This window comes from Ambystoma mexicanum, chromosome 10 (genome assembly GCF_040938575.1).
Source record: "Ambystoma mexicanum isolate Mex_15411 chromosome 10, UKY_AmexF1_1, whole genome shotgun sequence".
In the NCBI taxonomy this organism is placed as follows: Eukaryota; Metazoa; Chordata; class Amphibia; order Caudata; family Ambystomatidae; genus Ambystoma; species Ambystoma mexicanum.
Genome location: NC_090932.1, coordinates 788,946,998 through 788,969,160, shown reverse-complemented (window position 1 = coordinate 788,969,160; position 22,163 = coordinate 788,946,998). Strand labels below are relative to the sequence as shown.

The 22,163-nt window shown below is 42.4% G+C and overlaps 1 protein-coding gene across 1 annotated transcript in view; it reads right to left on the bottom strand.

Moving 5' to 3' along the window:
* The window catches only part of RSRC1 (arginine and serine rich coiled-coil 1), a 1,885,372-nt gene that overhangs the window by 1,831,868 nt on the left and 31,341 nt on the right, over nt 1-22,163 (bottom strand). The gene's annotated exons all lie outside the window — the stretch shown is intronic.

Below are 22,163 nucleotides of genomic sequence, written 5' to 3'. Positions count from 1 at the left end.
GCGCTGCACAATATCTGATCTCTGCACCAGGGATAAACAAGGAATTTTGGTTTGGAATTGGAAGTTATGGCCTTTACCGATGCCCCAATTGCAGTGTTTAAATACATTAGAATAAGGGCAAATAATGCTTGTGGGAAATAGAATATGCTTGGAGGGAGAGGCATCATGATTTACCTTAGCGGGAATGATTTTGTTTCATGGTAAGGAAAGGTCTGTAAAATTGGTTTTTAGTATGTTAACGAAAGCACTGACTGTCTTTATATACAGTATCGCAGGTGTGCAGGGGGCGGGAGTGTCCATCAATATAGGACACGGTTCATAATTTCTAGAATTGGTTCTTCCCCCAAAGGCTTATATACATTTGACTGTACAAACAAAGTAGACAGTTCAGCAAGCTGTAAAGAGGAAAGTGGGGATCGTATATCTAGAGTTCTTAAAGAATTGGCCTGTTCGGCGTCACGAAGATTGGGACGACTCGAGAAAGTTGAAGAGGAGATCAGGAAAGTCACCTATATTACTAAGAATTTGCAAGTACCAGAGACCGTACATGTAGTGAAGAAATACAGTTTTGAGCACTGCATTGTGTGCCAGGGGAAATTTCATGTGGAATTCACAGGAAGTGCCCAAGAAACCTTACATTACCACCACTGTATGTCTAGCAGTTTTCTTTTTCATTTTGACAGGAACAGTTGCCCTTTGTCGCAGGTGTTGCTAGAAGCTATGCCATAGTTATCATCACAACACCCTCCACTTCAGCTAACCTTGACTCGACCTCTGACAGCTATTCACCCCATGCCCTGTTAGAGATTCACTAAGAAACAAAGGCCCTGAAGCATGTGCTGCCGCAATTGATATCTACCTTGAGTGATGCCTCCCTTAGGGATTGTTCTTACTGTGATAGTAAACATTAACACATGCCAGCCTGATATTTAGAATAGATGAGTCCTCTACACAATGGACAAGTATAGGAATTTGTTAGTTGAGGGATAGAGCTAGAAAATTTCCTGAGCAGAAGAAAACAGGTGAATTGGGGAAGAACAGAATAGGGATAGAACTATAGGGACAGATGCGCAGGAAGCACAAAAGGGTTGGGGTTGTCAGCGCAAGACTACCCTGTGATAATTGGTGAATGTTATTTTACTCTGCGTGTACATAAACATGGAGGTGGGGAAAATTTATTAGATAGAGGAAACACAAGGCAATTCATGCAGTATGATCCTCTATTTTGTGATGCCAGGAGCTTTAGTATTATGTCTTTTTCCAGGTGACATTTTAGAGTGAGGGTGCCTTTCCTATGTAATTGGCATTTGGCAATACTTGTTTAATGACATGCCCAGAAATCATATTGGACCCAATGCAAGGATCAGCATTTTTGAGCGAGCCGAGTGCACTAGGTGAAGGGCACGCAGCTGCCATTTTTGTATTGCTCAGGATATAACAGGTCCCCATCAATGGAGCCTTGATCAACTGAGGATATATGTGTCAAGGGGCGGTGGACCGATGCCCCTCTTCGAGGTGAGCAAGACCGGGTGCCACCAGTGGTGGCGGATGGAATCGGAACTGAACAGTCATATGATAATCGATACTAACAAAAGACTACTGCTGAATATGAAAGTGTGCATTGTTCTTGGGGAGGCGGGATAGGTTGTGCAAAGTTTACGTGAAATCGTGAGAGGTCAAGCGAGCAAGGGGGTAGCAGAGTTTGAGGTAGGATTTAGTTGCCAGGGAAGAGGGGTGGGATGTTATGCTGCTTGAAAACTTGCAAGTGTTTGTGGAATAAAGGTTTACTTGTCCATCCTTCATGAAACAGATTGGCTGATTACTTTTTGGTTCATTGGCATAATAGAATTTATTCAGTTCCAGGTGAGAAGTTTTACAAAGGAAATGGGTTAGAATATTAACCTGCGCATCCCCACTTCGTACATGAAAGGCACTTAGTAATGAATATAAATATGCTGTACCAGGTGCACATTTTGTTGCTACATTAGGACAATGCAAATTTACTTTTTTAGAAAGAAATACAAGGGACAGCCACTGAAAAACTGCTGGTGGAGCGAAGGATTGCACTGGAGGAAATTTGATTAAGTAGGGTACATGGAAGTAGGATTTCTTGCACTATTTTGGCTGCATATGGGCTCAACTCTAGCATTTTGCATTCAAAACCACTTCTGTTTCATTATTTGGCATCTAAGGGCTAAAGGATACATACATGTTTGCCAGAATTGATAGGGAGTAATAAATGAGAGGAGGTCCTTAATGAATATGAGACACGTTTGAAGAAAGTCGATGCCCAAAATACAGAATATTTTTTTTAAATATTACTTTGGCAAGTGCCAACAAAAGGACGAAGTGAAAGTTCAGCAAAAGGTCATGCAAGGCTTGGCCTCCATGTGTAGCTCTTTCCCTGCCTATGGCAAAGGTATTAAGCATAAGCCTAAAGTGTGACAACGATAAGGGTAGTGAATAGATTTGGTTGAAGGATTATCCTTGGTTGGATGAGGTTACTGCATTGGCCCAAAGAATAAAACATTCCCCGATTGTGTTAAAGAGATAGTAAAAGACAAAGGAAAGAAGATAAAAGAAAAGCTATGGTGGTTTACAAAGGATGACAATCTTATGTAGGATGTTTTAATCGGGTGACATCTAAGTCAACTTTCCTCCCACCCCAACGGTGTGCAGACAATTTTCCATTATTTGATCAAGTTATTTTTATGAACCTGGGATCCCCAATTTAACAATATTGATTACCTACAGCCGGCCTCCCATTTTGGGACAAGAAACATATAGGCTTGCATGAAAGCTTTATTTATCAAAAGAGAAATAATTGTATCAATTTAAATTTAAACACATTATACATATAAGCAATTCAAATGTCAATGGATTGAAAGAATGCCTGAGAGTCCAGGATAAAGCTTTCATTCACTAAAAATCATATTATATCAGTACATCCCTGCCTATCGAATGCTCTCTAATTCACTTTTATTGAAAATAGATGCCCCCCATCTCAATGAACCAACAGCATTATAAAAAAACTCAATGTAAACAAACTACTTTCCTGTATGTGAATCGCTTGTAAAAAGGAGCATTTATGTTTAACGTGTATGTTTGCTAAAATTTCCTTTGGTGGCGTTTCTATTTTATTAGCATGAAAAAAAGTACATTTCTCATTTTTAATGGACAATTTAAAGGCGGGAAACTCGGTAGTGAATAATCACCCTTTCACTTTTGTCTTCAGCAATTCAACACAAATAACAGGATTCTGCTTGGTGGTGCACTGAAGGAATGATTTCAGTTACATTATCTTTCTAGGTATGCACACAGTAAGATGTCCTTTTGACTCCCAAAATAATTCTTCTATGTTAGATGTCTTCTCACAGGCAAGGATCTGCTTGAATATACACATATGACCTATTCTACCAATTATATAATTCCAGAAGCTCATTCACTTCTGAAATATTCCCTAACTTCTCAGGGTGTACAATCAACATATATACACCCAACCCCGAGTACTTACAAATAACTGGGGTGGGGGTTTAATCTATTCCCCTTTATAGTGTCACTCCCCTCAGGATTATTTCCTCTTTATATTATACTTATATATGAATTTCTTTTGGCTGTCTCACATAAGGTGGGCACCCTTTTAAGGACTTGTTGCATACTCCCCCTCTAGGAACAGGTGGGCACTAGTCAGCAAGATGGGGTCCGCTTCCCTGCACAGTTTGTCTGCTGTCTCTTCCACTGAAGAAGGTCTGTGACTTGGCAGGCGTCACTTACAGTGCTCTGCTTATAATCCAAAAGGGGTCAAAGGAAAGCAATCTATTCCATTCTCCTTCCTCCTGTTATCAATTGTCTTTGTTCCTTCTTCCAATCATCAGTCAGTGAGTGAACGGATGTCTGTATCTAGAATCTATGGGTTTTAACTTTTAAGCAGCAAAAACCACACCCCTTAAAGGTGTGTATCATTTCTCTAATCTAATTGGTCGATGTATGTGATTGGACAGTGTTCCAAAAGTAACATTACACTAAAGCAACCCCTGTTGTAGTCATTAAGCATGTTAATGAAGAGGGCAGTCAAATGAGAGTGATTTATAAAGCCAATTTCCCTCCCATTTAATGTTATGTCATCTTAGAGATGTTTTACATTCAACAATTGTAACTTTCTATATAACAGCATATTCCACACATGTAATAATGTTACTAATCGATTCTCAAGATTGCTATCAGTTAGGTAATTCAAATAATCCAATGTTCATCTTGGTACGGCATATGGGGGATATAGTACAGATTTTTATTGACTAACACTTTTATACAAAAATAATGTTTAGATATCAACGTGACAAATGTCTGTGCAAAACTAGCCACATTCATCTAATTTACAAAATTAACATAATATGAAAAAAACATTTGTTTTCAAGCTGAATGTATATTTATTTTTTACATTAAATCTCTAGGACCTTCCGTTCAGAAATTACAAGCGAACATACGAATCCCAATGTAACTTCTATGGTGCATTTGTTTCGTTTTGACAACATATTACATGGCAATGCTTTCTCTGCCAAGATACAGAACATATGGTGTCTCATTCTATTAGTTCATGGCTGGAGGCATTTATGACTCCTGTAAAAGCTTGGTAACCATGGCAAATGTTGTTTGGAGTTAGGCTGGCAGGGTTTTTATGGACTTCAGTTACACCTCCCTGAGTGATTACAGGACCTGGCAGCCACTTAGACGAGACATTCAGTCTTCCATGGTGAGAAAAATGTCCTTCAGGAGAGGCCTGGATGATATAATAAGCAGTGTCTCATAGCAATTTGCTATGTAATTCTGAAGGTTTGCGAATTAAACTGACACTTGTCTAACACAGCTTACAATGTAAATTACCCTGTTCAATGAAAACACAGCTCACCCTGCATTATTCTCCACCCTCTTTTCTCTGTTCACTCCAAGTTCACAGAGGATAATGGAGAGAGTGTGCAGGAGCAATCATCTCCTAAACTTTTAAAGTGCCAAAGTCATGCATGGGAATACTAAGAAAGGTTATTTCTTTTTAAAGTAATTACAAACCAGAAGTAATCAGGCTGATACTTTTGTAAAGCTGCCATATCATGTTTGGCAAAGACCAGTATGTGTTTTTAAAGCCAGTCCTGCAGTTCTATTCCTACATATGTAAGTTGTTACATACTGCATACATACGGTATTGCTACTGTAAAACACTGGATTGTCTTCATGTTTTTCAGTAAAGTTTGGGCTTGTGTATCTAAATCTCATACTGCCAACTAGATTTTATTTTGTAGGGGAATGTGCATTATAGAGAGTAGTAAACACTTTTGAAAATGTACATGATCACATGGCCGAATGCTTTTGATGGAAAGCCTAGTCCTGAGACCTGCTGGTTGCTTTCATCTCTGCAACCGGTGCTCAACCCATGAGCAGATGCCAAACACCTTGACTTTTTATCTTATGGCCCTGTTGCTTTATTCCAGCTGACCGGAAAGGAAGATGTCGTAAACCACAATATTAGACCTAGTTAGTGCCTAGTTGTCACACTGGACCATGCAACATCTTGCAAGCCATAAACCCGTAAAATAGCTCAGCAGGTTGAGTACTCGCTGCTGTGATCTGAGCGTGATATGTAGGCCAACTCAGCCTTTCACCCTTCCGTGGTCGATAAATGAGTACCAATTTCGGTTGGGTATTATTGTATGTAAATATGTGCTTTGTAAAGCGCTTTGGATAAAGGCGCTGTATAAATAACACATTATCATTATAACTATACTTGCCCTCGCGGTCTCGATCCTGAGAAACAGGTGAGTGCGTATGAGGAAACTACTTAACCACGACCCACTCCTCACCCTCCCCGGACACCTCCAGGTTAAGTGCCAGCCTCCAAGTGCCTGTATGACAAAATCACCTACTCCATCAACCCACGGCCCACTCCTAGGTCTATCCAATTTTACTCAGAAACTATGCTTTCCCCTATGCAGGCTAGCACACTGCCATTGCTTACGGGCCGAATGTGTTAGGTGTATTCCCTACTCACTCTATACAACATACTTGCTTGTTTACCCAACATGAGCAACCCTACTCAACTCAAATATCTAACCCATCATATGGTTGACATGCACTCACAGCACCCTTCACACCAGGTCCATCCATCCATATCCTTTTACCGTGCCCCCACACATTAATGACTCTTGCACTTTAATATTTCAATGAACGGTGAAGGTGAACATTTGCCCAGACTCTTGTTATAGGCCCATGCATTGGTAGTGCCCACCTCCAAATTGGGTCTCGGGTCAACCACCTTACGACTTTAGCCACTGATCATGCATCTTTGCTGGCCCAGGCTTTTGCACCACTATAAACTAAATTACTCATGCTAATTTCAACTATGCAGTACTCGAACCCTTTGCCTTCACTCATTAGCCCAATACACTATAATCGCATGCCCATGCAATGATGAATTTCTCTAAAAACTCTTTTGCAATCAGCCTCCTTTGTTTCATAAATACACTGAACAATCGTTCGATCTAACTCGCACTCATGATAAAGGAGCTAACCGGCATTACGAATCTGCCCTAAACTTGTAACCCTAATAAGCACATTTTCCCTGTTAACATTCATATACCTAATATTTATTTGTGCCAATTCAACACATCCCTGTCATCAGTTCCCCTCAACCAGAGTTATGCTTTGCACTTCACCATTAAACAACCTTGTACCACTTCCTTTGGGCGTATGTGATGAATTGCCACCTGGCAAGGGTGTGAAAGCCCAGGCTGTTTTGATGTCAAATAATATCAAATAATAAAAGTATGCAGGTAATTCCATATCTGAAAGGTAAATCTGCTGTTCAAATTCCCCTTTCATAGGCTCCATGCCAAAAGCATTGTGTTATCTGTGACCTGCTGCACCAGTATCCCGATTTACAGCACCTGTTCTACCAGAGGCACAGAGCAGGTTCAGAGGTCACGGCTGCAGTGACAGCCAAGTCTCTGCAGCAAAGGGGCTGTATTAAGCTATGCACCCCAGTACCCAAACTATGATTATCACAAATAGCCCATGAAGGTGGCAGGAAAAACTGTCAAATGCATGGTGCATGGCCCTACGAATGATCATTGCAACCACATCTAATTTGATACCACACGTCAGCCATGTAGGCTCAGTTCAGCTGTGGACGGGTTATGTGTATTCCCCCAGACTTTAGCCTTGGCAGATGGTCTCTTTGTTCCTTTGTAAAGGCAGGTAACAGCCTTTACCCAGGGACAGCCCGTCCGCAGGGAGCTGGCATGGGACAGGCATCAAGGGGCACACCCATTCAGAGAGCCAGCCTCACACAAGGGTGCTGCATTTCTAAAGGCCTATGTTCTTAGAGAGAAGGGACAGAGATACAGTAGTCAGGGGAACTCTGTTCAAGGGAAGAAGACTGACACCTTTTTGAATCTGTCTTTCTCTTTCCCCTCCCCTGCCCTTCCTCTGGAGAAAAGCACTTTGGCTGTGACCAGCCCTACAGATAAGAGGTGTAACTTTTACTCCCTAAAAATTGGGAAATCGTACCAAAAAAGAAAAAGAAAGAGTAAAAATACCCCCAACTAAAAACAGGAAAGACATGTAGAAACTTGCCCCCGTGCTTTCTCACTCACATCTCCATTGATATGTTTAGACCAGTTGTGTGCGTAGTACCACAGAAAGAAACTACTGTTTTAACTACCTGATTGGAAGAAGTAAACATGCATCTTTTAATGTGCATGAATAACTAGGTGTAAAGAAATAAATATTGGAAACATTTCAGTTAAAACATATTTTACTCGCTTATAAAATACTCTCATGGGGAATTGGACTCCCTAAAATGTCATTTTTCTCTCAACTTAAATAAAAAATAGGGAGTAAAATACTCCCACTTACACATTTTATCTGGAGCACTGGGTGTGACATCAGAAGTGAAATGTCCAATAATTTCGATGACAGGGGTTGTCCCCTTAAGCAGGCTAGCTTTAGTCCAATCACCTGGAGACTTTTGCCTAAAAAAGAAGGGGGTGCCACATCACTTGTTTGAATCACCTTGAAGCATCTTTGGATCATCAATTGAGAAGATTTTGTTAGACCTTGCTGGAAAAGCAGTCCTTTCCGGAGTCCTCAATTTGTGAGGTGAAGGCATGTGTTCCAAGGCAGAGGAGTGCTCTGCCCCATAACCATCCCCATGGTCCATTCGAGGTGTTCTGCTGCTGGAACAGGACCTGCCCCTCTGCCAGCCACAGCAGTACCCAGGACCTCAAAGTGTTGGAGGACTCCTGCAGTTGTGTGCCAGGCTCCTCCTTGTATAGGAGCCCAAGAACAAGGACCCATCCTGTCCCAGAGTCCCTGGAGTGAGACTCACAGCAACCTAAGAAGTGACCTGCTGCTGGAGTCAGACTGCCCCTCTGCCTGCAACAGTGGTACCCAGGAGATCACTGTGTTTAAGGACCCCTGCAGTTGTGTGCCAGCCTCTACCATGTTTGGGAGCATGCAAAAGGGACTCATCCTGTCCCTGAGCCCCTGGATTGGGCCTCTCAGCACCCAGACAGCCGAAACAGCCAGGATCCTAGTGTTTTTCACTGTTGAAATGCTTGGAGCTTGTTTCAAGAACTGTTCAGCACATTTGAACTAGCAGGACCTTCCGTTGCTGCCTTTTGCTCTCTCCCCATCTTCACACAGCATCAAGAAGTCTGGTTTGGCCCTGGTGCACCACCAAGTACTGTAACAAAGGTCCTATTGACTGCTATCCGCCCCCTAGGTCCATTCGCAGTCCCTAGAGACTGGCTAGTCACTTTGAAGCCTTTTTGCTTGCCTTTCACCCCATATTCATTATGCAGAGTGCTGCAACTACTGTCTTTGCCTATTCTATGTTCTTTCTTCAGGGAAGAGTTGTGTAGTTTTCTTCAAGTTAGTTTTTACTGTACATGGTGTGTCTTATTAAAGCATATATTTTTTATAGAATCTTGATTGGAAATTCCGTTATTATGGACTGTTTAACTTCGCTGTTTAGGTAGCTACTGAATCACAGTCACACTCCTCAGCCCATGTTACCACAAAGGGCGAAGGAGGTATATCACTTGCCTGTGTTGGCTCTTGGCTTGTAGAATTGTGAGGGCCGAGAGGGAGTTGTAGCCTCTACTCATCCTTGTACTCCTGCAGGGCAGAAGTCAATTCGCTTATTAGACACACACCTGTATGATAAAGAACATTTACAATACCAGCTAATTGAAATTTAGGACATCTGCTCAACACTTATAGGGTAAAAAGTAGCATTTGGGTGAAAACCATGTAAATACATGGCTGTACCAAAATGAGTATGATAATCGTGCAGTCTTCCACACTCGTAAATCCTGCAGTTGCCGCCTTTACTTTATGCAATCATGCATAAACTGTTACCACCTTCTCAAAGGCACACCCAAGGCTGCACATTTGCTGGAGGGTGCAGGGCTTACCAGACCCCCTTCCATGAGGCATGTGCCCGATGCCAGTAAAACATTTGCCAAACACCAGTACTGACACGCAAGGTTATTCCAACTTGCCATATGTTATGTACTATGCCATGGCTGATGCATTCATTTCAGAGAATCTTGTTTTACAGCCATGCTCAGTGTTAACATGAATTGTGAACATGTAAGGCACTGTCTCCACAGAGACAGGCTTGGGAGTAGACGCAGATCTTCACTACACTAACGTGGTCACACCACCACTGAAAAACACTGCCCCCTAAATATGAATGTTTCTCTCTATTGAACACATGTGTAGACAAAGACGGGTCACAAACTCAGGCCTCCATTTTCAAAGTTTTGAATAACGCACCTTAACACAGTCGTTCGGGAGAAAACTAATCACGATCGACTAAACCAAACTTCCTTAGGCAATTTGAAGATGCCTTTCCTTTCATGTCAACACGTTTGTTTGTTTGTTTATTTATTTGTATGGCGCACCGAACCCAAAGGTAAATGGGCGCAGGAGGTACAAGAAAACTTTAGGCTTAGGTTACATAGTACATGGTACCAAGATAGTTTACATAGTACAAGGTACAAAGGTAGGTATTCACAGGAGAGATGAAAAGTACATAAATACGATCGGTAAAATTATCGCCAGATAGTAAGTCTGTTACATGTTAATAAGTAGATGCAAGCGGTAGAGTTTTTGCATATTCCATTAAGCAGTACTGGGCAGCAGCGACGTTAAATATCATTAGTTCTCAGCCAGTTCACAGTGTTACGTCTGAAACTGAAGTAAGTTTGTTCAACTCTCAGTGCAAGAGGGAGTGAGTTCCAAGTTTGTGCAGCCTTAACTGGGAAGCTATTACCACCAGATTTTGTTAAGTTAAATCTAGGTATATTAAGGCAGAAGGAGTTGGCAGTCCTAGATGGGCGTCTGGAGGTTTTCCTGACTATACGTTCAGTAAGGTATAGTGGCGTGGCATTGTTGAGGCATTTGAAAGCCAAAGAGGCTGTTTTGAGCAGGATTTTGTCGTTGATCGTCAGTCAGTCAATGCTTTTGTCTCCTTAGCTTGGATATGTGATCTTGTTAGGAATATTTAGCGCTGTTCTTAGAGCATTATTCTGTAAGGTTTGAATTTTATTTGGGATGTACTTTCTGGCTCCCAGGTAGAGGGTATTGCAGTAATCCAATTTCAAAAGTATGAGGGTGTTTGCTAAAGTAATGCAGCTTGTTTTAGATAGGTACGGCCTGCAAGCCCTAATTAGTTTGCATGTGTAGGCTGTTGCCGATGCCATAGTGTTTATTTGTTTGCTCAATGTTAAGGTAGAATCAAGATAGAAACCTAAGGTGTTTACTTCCTTTACAACCTTGATGGTGTTGCCATCTATGTTAAAAGTAGAGTAGCTGGAGTTGAGTTTTTTTTAGGTTGGCCGTGGTTCCCAGAATCAGGAGCTCCGTTTTGTCGTCATTCAGGCAGAGGCCATGGGTTGCCATCCATGCCTGAATGAGGAGGCAGATTTTATTCACAAGAGCCGTGTCCTTGAGGTAATTGCCCGGAAGGGGTATGAGGATCTGGGTTTCATCTGCATAGTTAGTGTAGGTGACACCCATATCGGCCAATTTGTCAAACAGCGGCTTTGTAAATATGTTGTACATGGTGGGCGAAACACAAGAGCCTTGTGGTACGCCGCAGGTTATGTGGATGGGGTCTGCTGAGGCCGAGAAGACTCTCATAGTCCTGTTGTTTAAGAAGGACTGGACCCATCCTATTGCGTCCTTGGAGAAGTGAGCAGCTGAGGCAAGTTGTTTGCACAAGACTTCATGGTCCACCAAATCAAAGGCAGCCGACAGGTCAAGGAGGAGTAGCATGGCAGTTTCCCCTTTGTCCATAAGCTCCTCAATTTGAGTCTTTAAATCAATTAATACCGTTTCAGTGCTGTGTTGTTGCCTGAAACCTGATAGACGGACACCATAGGAGGTGGTTAGTTTCAAGGAACTGCTGCATTTGGAGATAGGCTACTTTGTCAGGTATTTTAAGTAAAAAGGGCACCGTTGTAATTGGCCTGTAATTAGTTGGGATGGAGGGGTCCAATGTTTGCTTTTTTAGAAGGGTAGGACCCATGACTCTTGGAACAGTGTTAGCTGAGAATTAATTGTGGCAGGCAGTTATCGCCCTGCGCCTTGATGGTTTTAGTGAGGAAATAATGTTCTCAACTTCAAGGGTGGAAACTTTGGAGAAGTTGAATTGATCTGGTGAATTACTCAATCCATTAGGTAGGGTGGAGTTCTTGTTAGCAATCTTGTTTTGGAGAAGTACTATTTTGTTTGCTAAAGCGTTCTGTATGTTAGTACACCAGATTTTGTCTTTTACGATGTTGTCTACCGGGGGAATAGGAGCTTCCATTTCGCGTAGGATTGTGAATAGCTTCTTAGTATTGGATCTTGCTTTGGTAATCCTGTCATTATATAAATCTTTTCTCATGCGGATTATTTCTTTTTATAGTTATCAGAGAAGTTGATCAAGTTGTTCTTATTTTCTCTTGAGGGCGTATGTCGCCATATGGCTTCTAGTTTTCGCTTTTCTAGTCTCTAGTCTAAGGGCTTTTAGATGTGGTTTGAACCAGGCATTCAAATGCGCCTGTTGTTTGCTCTTACGCAATTTGATAGGTGCAATAATGTCTAAGGCATTAGACATAATGTTGTTGTAAGCATCAACTAGAATGTTAGGTTCAGAAGGGTTTATAGTGATTATTTCGTGAAAACAAAATTTGAAAAACAAAAATTTCGAAAACAAAGTTTTGAAAAAAAGCTGTGACAAGCTATATTTAACATGCAAAGTGCATTTCTTTCTAAACCAATCCGTCGACAATAATCATGACTGGTTTCAATTGAAATGCACTTTCACATGTTAAAAGTAGCATTTCAATGCTTTTTTTTGTAACTTTGAAACGTTACATGGAGCTGTCCAGTGCTGTACTTTCAGCACTGGACAGCTCCAAGTAACTTTTCAAAGTTTTTGTGTATATTAGGGGGGTTCCCCCCCAGGCCCTCAACCCCCACGCCACCCCCCAATCATCACCCTAACCCAAACCCCAACCCTAACCCTATTTTAACACAAACTAACCCTAGCCCCAACCCTAACCCCAACCCTAAACCTAGCCCCAAACCTAACCCTAATTTAACCCCTAAACTAACTCAAACCCCAACCAAGACCCTAACTCTGGACCCAGCCCTGCACTAATACTTACCATCACATGTCGATGGCACCTTCGATTTTTTTTCAACGAAATTGTCATTAAAAAGAATGGCATTTCGACAAAAGAAATTCAAAGGTTTGCCATTCGAAACTTTTACATTCGTTAGAATGACCGGATACCGTCAGAAGCAGTCAGGAGTGAGTTCAAGGATGGAAGGATATAAGGTTGTAACCTGTCTGACGTAATATATTTGTTGTTCCTTGTGGGAAGGGGGGTGGGGGAACTGTGTCCTTGTCAGCTGCGGCTTGCTTATTTATTGCCACCGTAAAGGCAATCAGAAGGTGGTCTGTCCATAGTTGTGGTGTTATGGAGTTGATAGATATATCACAATTCATATCCGCCACCCAATCAAGAGTCCTACCTTTGGCATGGGTCGGCTGAGTCACTCTTTGGGTAAGTCCCTGTTCTGAGAGCATGTTGGATATTGCTAGAGCGTATTTGTCTGTTGGATCATTGAAGCCAATGTTAAAGTCTCCTAAAAATAATGCTTGTGAGGATCCTTTGATATTGTTTGAGAGAATACTCGAGATGTCCTCCTCAAAGGAGCCAATGGGTCCAGGAGGACTATATACTAGATAGATAGATCGGTAGGGTGCTAAAATTGTACCTGCTTGAAGCCACAAAATATTTTATTGCAGCTCCCACCCGAAGCATTAGCCAAGCAATGCGACGAAAAGCAAAGGAAGTCCTTGCTAATGAACTTTCCCCAAAAAACACAACCTTCTTGCCAAGTTTAAAACGCCACAAAAACTCTCCAAACCTCCAAAGATATACAATATATTTTTTTTAAAATATAAGAGCAATAAGCCTTCCGTTTATCCAGCATGCACCGTAGCTCTGCAGCACCCTTCTTAGGCATGCACAATCCTCCACACAGCCCAATCACCTGCAGCACGCAATAATTCTCTTCAGCACACGATCCTGGAACCTCAGGTTTTCAGAGAACTAGCCTATTTCCTTGCAGGCCAGTTTGCTCGAGTTCCAAGTGGCTGTACGTGTTTATAACATTTTACTGCAAAATATAGATGGGGGTTGGGTTTAGGTATTTAGAAAGATGGAGGGGTGTTTGGGACTGGTGGGAGCCTCCCTCCCGCGTTTTTTGTGGTAAAAGATATTCAACCAAATGGGCCTCAAGCAAATTGTTGCCAGGCAACATCATGGATTCGGTTATCAACACCCACAACTTAGACGGCACTAGCTACGGGTCAGGAGCTTGGATAAAATCTCATGTCCAACAATTGGTGCCTGAACACACCCAGGAAACAAAGCAGACCAGCCTGTAGTCAGGGCCCTTTTATCCCTCTTAGGTGGGTAAATTCCCCACCCACCTGAGAGGAACAAGAATTTCCGACGTCTCATTGTCTGCTGCATCATCGCACCAGCGCCTGCCCCAATTGTTCTTCCTCTGCCTGGTACCACGCTTTCAACAACGCCAGGCCTGCAAGCTGCAGGGGCTTGCTCAAAATATTTACATTAAATCCCTATTGTCCCAATAGCCGTTTAAAGCAGTGTTATCACATACTGAGCTATTGTGAAAAAGAATAGGACTGATTATTACTGCCCAGGGCAGGAGCGATCATATATTTTCACATGACATTTTACAATATTACACTTAAGATGCCGTTGAAAATAAAGTGTGTGGTCAATAAAAAAAAATGGTTGCTTTGTCGAACATGTCAAAGCAAGTACCAATCATCTGAAACTAGCTGCCAATACAAATGGAGAAAAAAACCATTGTCTCCTGCCAGTGTTCTTGCCATGGTGGAATGCAAACTATAAGGATACAAACACCAAAAAGATCATATAGAATGTGCACATTTCAAAAACTATTTATAAAAGCTTATTTGTGAGAGAAAAAAAATCAATGCGCACATTTTAAAAACAATTTATAAATGCTTAATTATGAGAATGGGTCAAAAAACGTTTTAAAGATAATTACAAAATGGCACAACACATTTCAGAAAATCAAATGAGGGTCTATGTGATTAAATAGTTAACATTTTGGTAGACTCATTTTGATTACCTATTGCTGACCCCTTTTCTGTTATCTGGGAGTTCCCCTCCTTACCCCAGCCGTCCTACATTCATATATACACAAATGTATTTGGTTCATTCGGCTATACTTCGTCCACCAAACCTGGCACCTTCAAAATGATAACCATGTAAGCACTGCATGCCATCAAATACATAATGAATCTGCTGGTCTACAGATATTCATGACTAGAAATTAGACGAACATAGCCATTCACGATCATGTTGTTGTTATGATACTTGAACAAATTCAAGAACCCCCCATTTTAAGAGATGATTTAAGTATTGAACAAAACATGCATTGAGTACATTTCAAAGGGATAGGGACCAAATCGGTGAATAGAAACCAAAACTCCTACGAATCAGTGGCCAGGCAGGCACACTTATGAGCTCCTGTATCAAGGTCACTTCCACTTTCATAAAAGAAACATTTAATGAACCAGTAGTACGAGTAGTAAAAGCACTGCTAAGGCTTGCAGTTTACGTTATTTTTGCATTATAATGCACTATTTATGATGCCTGCAATAAACAACAGAACATTTAAAACAGTAAACTGCGAGCTGAAGCTGCAGGAGAAGTTTTCAAAATTTGAATGAGCACGAAAGTATTCATAACAGGTGAGGTGAGGGTGTTTTAGAAGATTTCAAGAAACAGGACCTTCAGAAAGAAAACCTGAATGAAAAAGACAAACGTTGCATCCACTACAATGATAGCCACGTACAGTGAGAGCAATTTTATTTGCTGGCCTACTCATATGCACAATGTGTACAACTATAGTGAGTAACCAACCACCTTGTGATGTAGAAAACAATACAAGGACAACAGGAGAATAACTGATTTCAACATTAAAAGCAAGTACGGGTCAATGAAAAACATTTTTGTAAAGTCAAATGTGACGGTGTCCTTAATCCAAGTATGAATAAAAGTGATTTCCAAATAATATCAGAATCCTTTTAAAGACAAACATAGCAATTAGGCGTTTCCTTTTTTGTTAAAAAATAAGTAGGGTTTCTCCCTATAAAACATATATTAGTGATAAGATGTAACCTTTATTACCACACAAAGTAATAATACACTACAGTAGACACATACAACAAACACATAGTAAAACCACACAACCGTCTCAATTAAAAATGAATATAGATGTGACAATTACAAATTAACAATATACATGTTCACCAAATCAATTGAAAACATAATACACACTCATCACATCTAGCAAACTATCATCAAACGTGTCATGGCCTACTAAGGAGAATTCCAGGGCCATTTCTACCCCTGAGGTGGATGGTGGTCATTGAGAGGGCATCAGTTCCTGCCCACCCCCTTGTGGCGGTTTTATTGCAGTTCAGATTTGTATCACACCATGCCTCATACAATACATGTTTGCCAGTCTTTCTGTTCCTTGCAGACCTAGCAAGTTCATCATAGAAGAAGAGCCAAAACAGAAGAGAGCAAGACCATGCAACTATGCTTCCCGAGATGAAGAGGACTGAGTACCAGATTGTAAAGATCAAACCTACAGACATGCTTAACACTGGCGACTCAAGCCGAGAGCGCGCACCATTGGAACAAGCCAAACACGGCAAACATTTGAGCCTAACAACACTCCCAGACAGTGAGTGAAACTAAGCTTCATTGCGCTTTATACCCTAGACCTAGACTTAATCCGGGGTTGGAAACCCACATACACATGAAACGAACCATTGTGGCGAAAAAGACAACAGAACCCAAGCATCAACTTGAGCACTTTCCTGTTCGTTTCAACATTGTTGTTCCATGGCAGACCCATACGGGAAACGTGGGCAAGGCTGGCTTAGCCATTTTTATAAAGTTGCCTGGAAAATCAACTATCCCAGGTGGAGAAGACGAGGCTGGATTGGTCAGGGGCAGAAAGCCAACCAGCATTGAAATATATAAAAAGGAACTGCAGAAAGTACAGGTTGTTTGGGTGAGGTTAGAGAAGGTGGGATACCAAGAGACCAGCAGAAGGAAGGAAGGAGGGAGGGAGGGTAGAACTTTGGAGGCAAATTCTGGAGAAGTTGAGGTATGGAAAAGTGAGCGCAAGTGATACTGCAGTGTTAGTGTGTGCAAGTGTGTTTGGCAAGTGTTGTTAGAGTAAAAAGTGTAAGGAGAGATAGTAAGGTGAATGTAACTGGGTGAAAGGAGGGAGACTGCGAGACTGCGTAGTTGGGAAGATGGAGTAGTAGTGTGGATGAGAGTGGACTAACAACAAAGGGTGGAGGCATGGCCTAGAAGGAGTGAGAGACATCTTGAGGAACAGGAGAGGAGCGACAAGAGGTGGTTGAGTTGAAGATTCAGAGAGGAAAAAGGAGAGGAGAGTGTGAGCATGACAGTCTCAGTAGAAAATAGAGTGGGGCATCTGCAAGGCACATTCCAAACCCATGTAGAACAGTAATCACTGGATAGTGGAGAGTAATCACTGGATAGAGTAGGGAAGGCCTCTCCTTTCGCCCCCCCAATCTCCCAAGTCTAGTTATTAAAAGCACCCCATCATCAGGTCCTCACTAGTATAAGGTAGCGATTAGACAGTAGGGGTTAACATATGCCATCTACTAAAACAGAGCCAGGCATGCCTAGTTTAGGAGGGGAGGTGCTTTTCAAGAAGAGGGAGAGACAGCTAGCGCATAGAAAAATCCATTAAAACCCATGAACTGTCTTAATCATCTTGGAGTGATTCCTGTGCCATCTGTGATACAGAATATACTCGTACCAACACTATGATACTACAATCCCCCAAAAAAGAACGAACAGCTGCATACCAAATAAAAATAAGACCACTTACAACATCACTTTACAAACAAACAAGAAAACTATGAACACATCACACACATCAACAACAGTGCACATTAACAGATGAGTAAAGGTTTCAGCAACGCTGGTTTGGCATTGTGCGTGGTGTAATGAGTGATGTTAGGTTTGGGAGGGTGAGTTAATGCTCTGGCAATGCTGGTTTGGTTTTATGAATAGTATGTATATAAGTAAAACCTTAAAGTTGGCATCCCCAACATGTGTAGACTGTTTTTATGGTTGGTGATAACAAATGCACAAAGTTGATAATTCCGTATTACTGCATACAGCATGTATAATTGTGGCATTTTGTGTAATAATACTTTTCTCTCCTTCTCATGCCCCCTGCACTGCCCATTCATCCTGTATCCCATCCATACTCCCTAATTTAGTGCTTTTCAACTACCTACTGGCATGCTATGCTCCACAAATCATGGTAAATGAATGGAATGATCTGTATACACGCTTTCTATTTTGCACATATGGCCATTTATTTTTTAAAGCCATTGCTTACATCATTGTAATTGACGGATATGCAAATGGATATTCCTCCTTTGTGAAAAGTACAGTGAGCAAAAAGCGATGGCTGCGGACTCTCAAAGTGGGTAAAAACCACTGAGCAGGTTATCATGCCATGTACTTTCTAGAGAGGGGCGCCTGCTACCTTTTTTATATTTTTGCAAGGAACTTGGGGTTGTCACCCCAAGTTACTTGGGGGAACCCAGACGTGGACCCCTTGTTCACTGTGTTCAGAGAGGCATAACTCCACCTCACTGAAGAGGCGCGACTAGGCCGAAACACGTGGCAGGGGTTGCTGTTGGCACTCTTTTTCAAAGGAGGTTTGCCAGGCATTTTGGTGCTGGAGTGCCCTTGTGGGAGGGACAAAGACTGATATGCAAATGGGTATTCATCCTTTGTGAAAAGTACAGTGAGCAAAAAGCGATGGCTGCAGACTCTCAAAGTGGGTAAAAACCACTGAGCAGGTTATCATGCCATGTTCTTTCTAGAGAGGGGCGCCTGCTACCATTTTTTGTATCACCATTATGTTTTTGTGGTTTATAATAATAAAGATTACCCAGAGTGATAGTGCAGGAGTCTTTAATTGATTAAGACACAAAGGCGAGCATTGTGGCCAATTTCTTTTACTTCCAACTTTTCAGCAGTAATAAAATTTACAAAACAAAAATAAAAACTCAGCAAGAAAAACACTCAAAAATTAACCGAAACAACATTTCCCAAGAAAATTTCCTTCAAGTAGTTCTTTTATTTAGTTCATCAGCCAAATCAGTCTGTGCACCGTAGCTTATCTCACTTCCTGCCGAGAACTCCCCCTCTTCTTTTGATGATCGTAACGCTGCATGTCCCAACTAAAATCCTAGACACAGCTCTGCTATATCAAGACTTTCTTCTGCACCTTGGTATTGAACAACCAACACCGAACCAAACTGATTAAATCACCAGATGCTGTGCCTATGACGATGAAGCGCTTCTCTGCGCAACTAGCTACTGAACTACAGGATTGGCTTCACCTGATTCTCCGGTCTTCCTGTCTGAAAGACAATAAAGACAATACATCTTAGGGTAGAGTCCAAGAGAAAACTGTACATTTACTAACTGTGCCTTCCTTCACAGTCTACTTCATATGAATATGTAAGAGCATGTCCTGCTCCCTAGAGGAGAGAATGCATTAAGTTTGTTTGAAACTCCCGACAACTGTAGAGGCCATTGCAGTGATCGACTTAACATAAAGTTATGACGCTAAAGCCATTGGAACAATCCGCTTATGTCAGATCTGGATTCTAGCACTCACTGTAAATGCCTTAAATGCCATAGCACCACTAGCAGAATGAGCGCAAAACAGGGTCACATCTAACTTGCAACATTATTGAATGAACCCATCTAGCTAGGGTAGGTGACAATACCAGTCCACATGGCTTTCTAAGCGTAATCAGCAACCGAGTAATGCCTTGTGGTCTTTTCTCGCTTGTCATTCTCTCATAACAATGGTATGAAATAATTTTAGAATCAGACTTGGCCGATTTAGCGAAAGTAAGCGCTACTCCTTGCAGGGAGAAATATTGTCCTATTTATAGACAACCTGAGAGGTTGAAGACTGTGTTCACATCCCAAAGAGGAGAGTAACAAGGCATTGGGGGTCTAGAAACCTTAATGCCTTTCATTAACCACACTACTGCTGGATGTTCTTCCACTGCAGCACCTTCCAGTCGCTCATGTCCAGCCCAGATCATCCTCATGTACACTGTTACGGTTCTAAAAACCCTACCTTCCTCTGACAGACAATCATGCTAAGTTCAAAACTTGCACTATATGAGCGGAAACAGAATGAACACCTCTCTGCTCACAGCATCTTTCCCCAAGTCCCCCCACACTGCCCAATAGCTTCCGGTTGTAGACAGAGCCCAGGATTCTCCAATAAGCTTAGCAGCTGATCCTGAAATCCTGTGCAGTCTCCTTCTCTGCCTGAAACTCTGCATGCCCACAAGTTCAGGGAGGCGATCCCGGTGCTGTGGAAACACTCACGGAAAATCTATGCAAAGTTCAATCAGAACTAGAAACCATAATTCAATGGTCCAGAAAGGTACTACTATCACCACAATCACTTTGTCCCGACACACCTTCGCAAAGGTCCTTGCATCACTGAAAATAGGGGAAGGCATAACTCACTCCTGGACCCCAAAGCTGCAAGAACGTGTCCGTCCCTGGCGCCCCAGGATCAATCCCCCAGTTGAAAAATCTGGGTAGTGGAGTATTCAAACTGGAAGCAAACCGAACCATGTCCATGGGATCCCAAAGATTCCCAATGTCCTCAAACACACTCTTGTTCAATTTCCAATCACTGTAGTCTTGGAGATAACCAGAGCTCCAATCGGGTACGTTATTGGCTGCTCCCAGAAAATATTCAGCCTTAAACACAATTCTTCTCTCCAGACAATAATGGCAGAAGTCTTTCGCTAATCCGGCTAGGATGTTCGATCTCGTACTCCAAAAGGGGTTGATGTAGCACACTGACATTATATTGTCCATTCTGAGCATGATGCCACAGTTCATTCGCCAATGCCCTCACTGCGAAGGACCATGCTAACACCACCATACAAAATGATGTGCAGCATCAGCTCTGATGGAGACCACCCCTCACCTCCCCCCCAGTCGACAACTAGCAGCAGCTGGCACCCTGCCAGATCTGCTTGCATTTTAACTTTATGGTATCTGGGACATCTCAGAATATGGTTTACCATGCTACACCTCCATAATCTGCATCCACCAATCAACTTCGGTACGACCTATGTGTAGAGTCACTACTTGTTGATAATAATCCCTCCTGCAAATGCCCCATTTTTAATTTCCGAAGAGCCCTGCAGCGGTCCCAGAAAAGGAAAACGCTTGTATAGTGGCTGTTGGTAGCACCACTGATCCTTTCCTGAGTGCTGAGCTCTCCTCTTTCTTTATTAACCTCATCTTCAGAGTAGGGAGTTCCAAAGTCGCTTTCATTGTATCCACCTACCACCCTCAGAAACTCCACTTTGCTGGCTACAAATCAGAGTTTCCCCCATTCACCAGAAACCTGAGGAATTGCTGAAGGGGCACTACTCAAACATGCTCCAATGTAACGCTCACCTGATATCCACGGGGACGTGACTCAGCCTGTTCTGACCTCTTACGACCTCAAACCCTTCCCTGGAAGCTATTCGACTGGAGACTGGGCCTGAAACACAGGATTGGTAGAGTTTAACTTCCTATTGTCTCTGTGTGCTTGAACCCCTTCTTCCTCAGGGTTCAACCCTTCCCTTTGATCCACAGCTCACCTTGTTTTCTTGGATAGTGTGCTCTCCGTCCTGCTTTCAGCGCAGGGGCGCGTTGATTGATGCGGGCTCGATGCTGCCTAGTTACTTCACTGGCAAAAGTCCGACAGGTAAGTATAATGAGTCTTTTGAACAGTTCTCTAACTTTGTTCCTTTCCTTCCTTAGATGATGGCCGGCGTCCGGGGATGGGGGCGTGCTGCTGAGATGAGTAGCGCTGAATGTGAGTGAGAGCGTGATGCACCCCTTTCGTATTTGCATTGAACTGAGTTCTTTTTCTGTGTCTTTTAGGTGCCGCAACGTTTTCAGCGTGGATGCCGGTTATGAAGAACAAATGCGGTGGGTAAGCGCAGTATTCAGCGCCTCTAGATGTTTCCACGCTAACCTGGAGAGTCTTTTCCATCTTGCAAATGGATGAGAAGTTCCGGAGACAGAGTTCCCCCAGAGCAGCTGGGATTCAGGTAAGCGTTTGGAGCTCGTACAGTATTTAAAAATAAGCGAAGATTTGCAGAATGCTTACTAATGCCTTTTTTCTGTTCTTTTCCCTTTTCCTTAGGAGGCGGCGTGCCGGGATGGGAATGACACTGCCGAAGATGCCCGCAGAACAGAAGGAGCAATGAATGATGGGCAGAAGCGCCGCAAGGTAAGGCTGTTCCGAACGGTGTTCTTGCAGGAGCTGAGCGCAGAACAAAGATGCAGGCCTACTGGAGACCGATCCGAACACTAAGTGTCATGCTGCAGGTGCAGAAAACGCAAAGCATGTTTCTCAGCCTGGGTGTG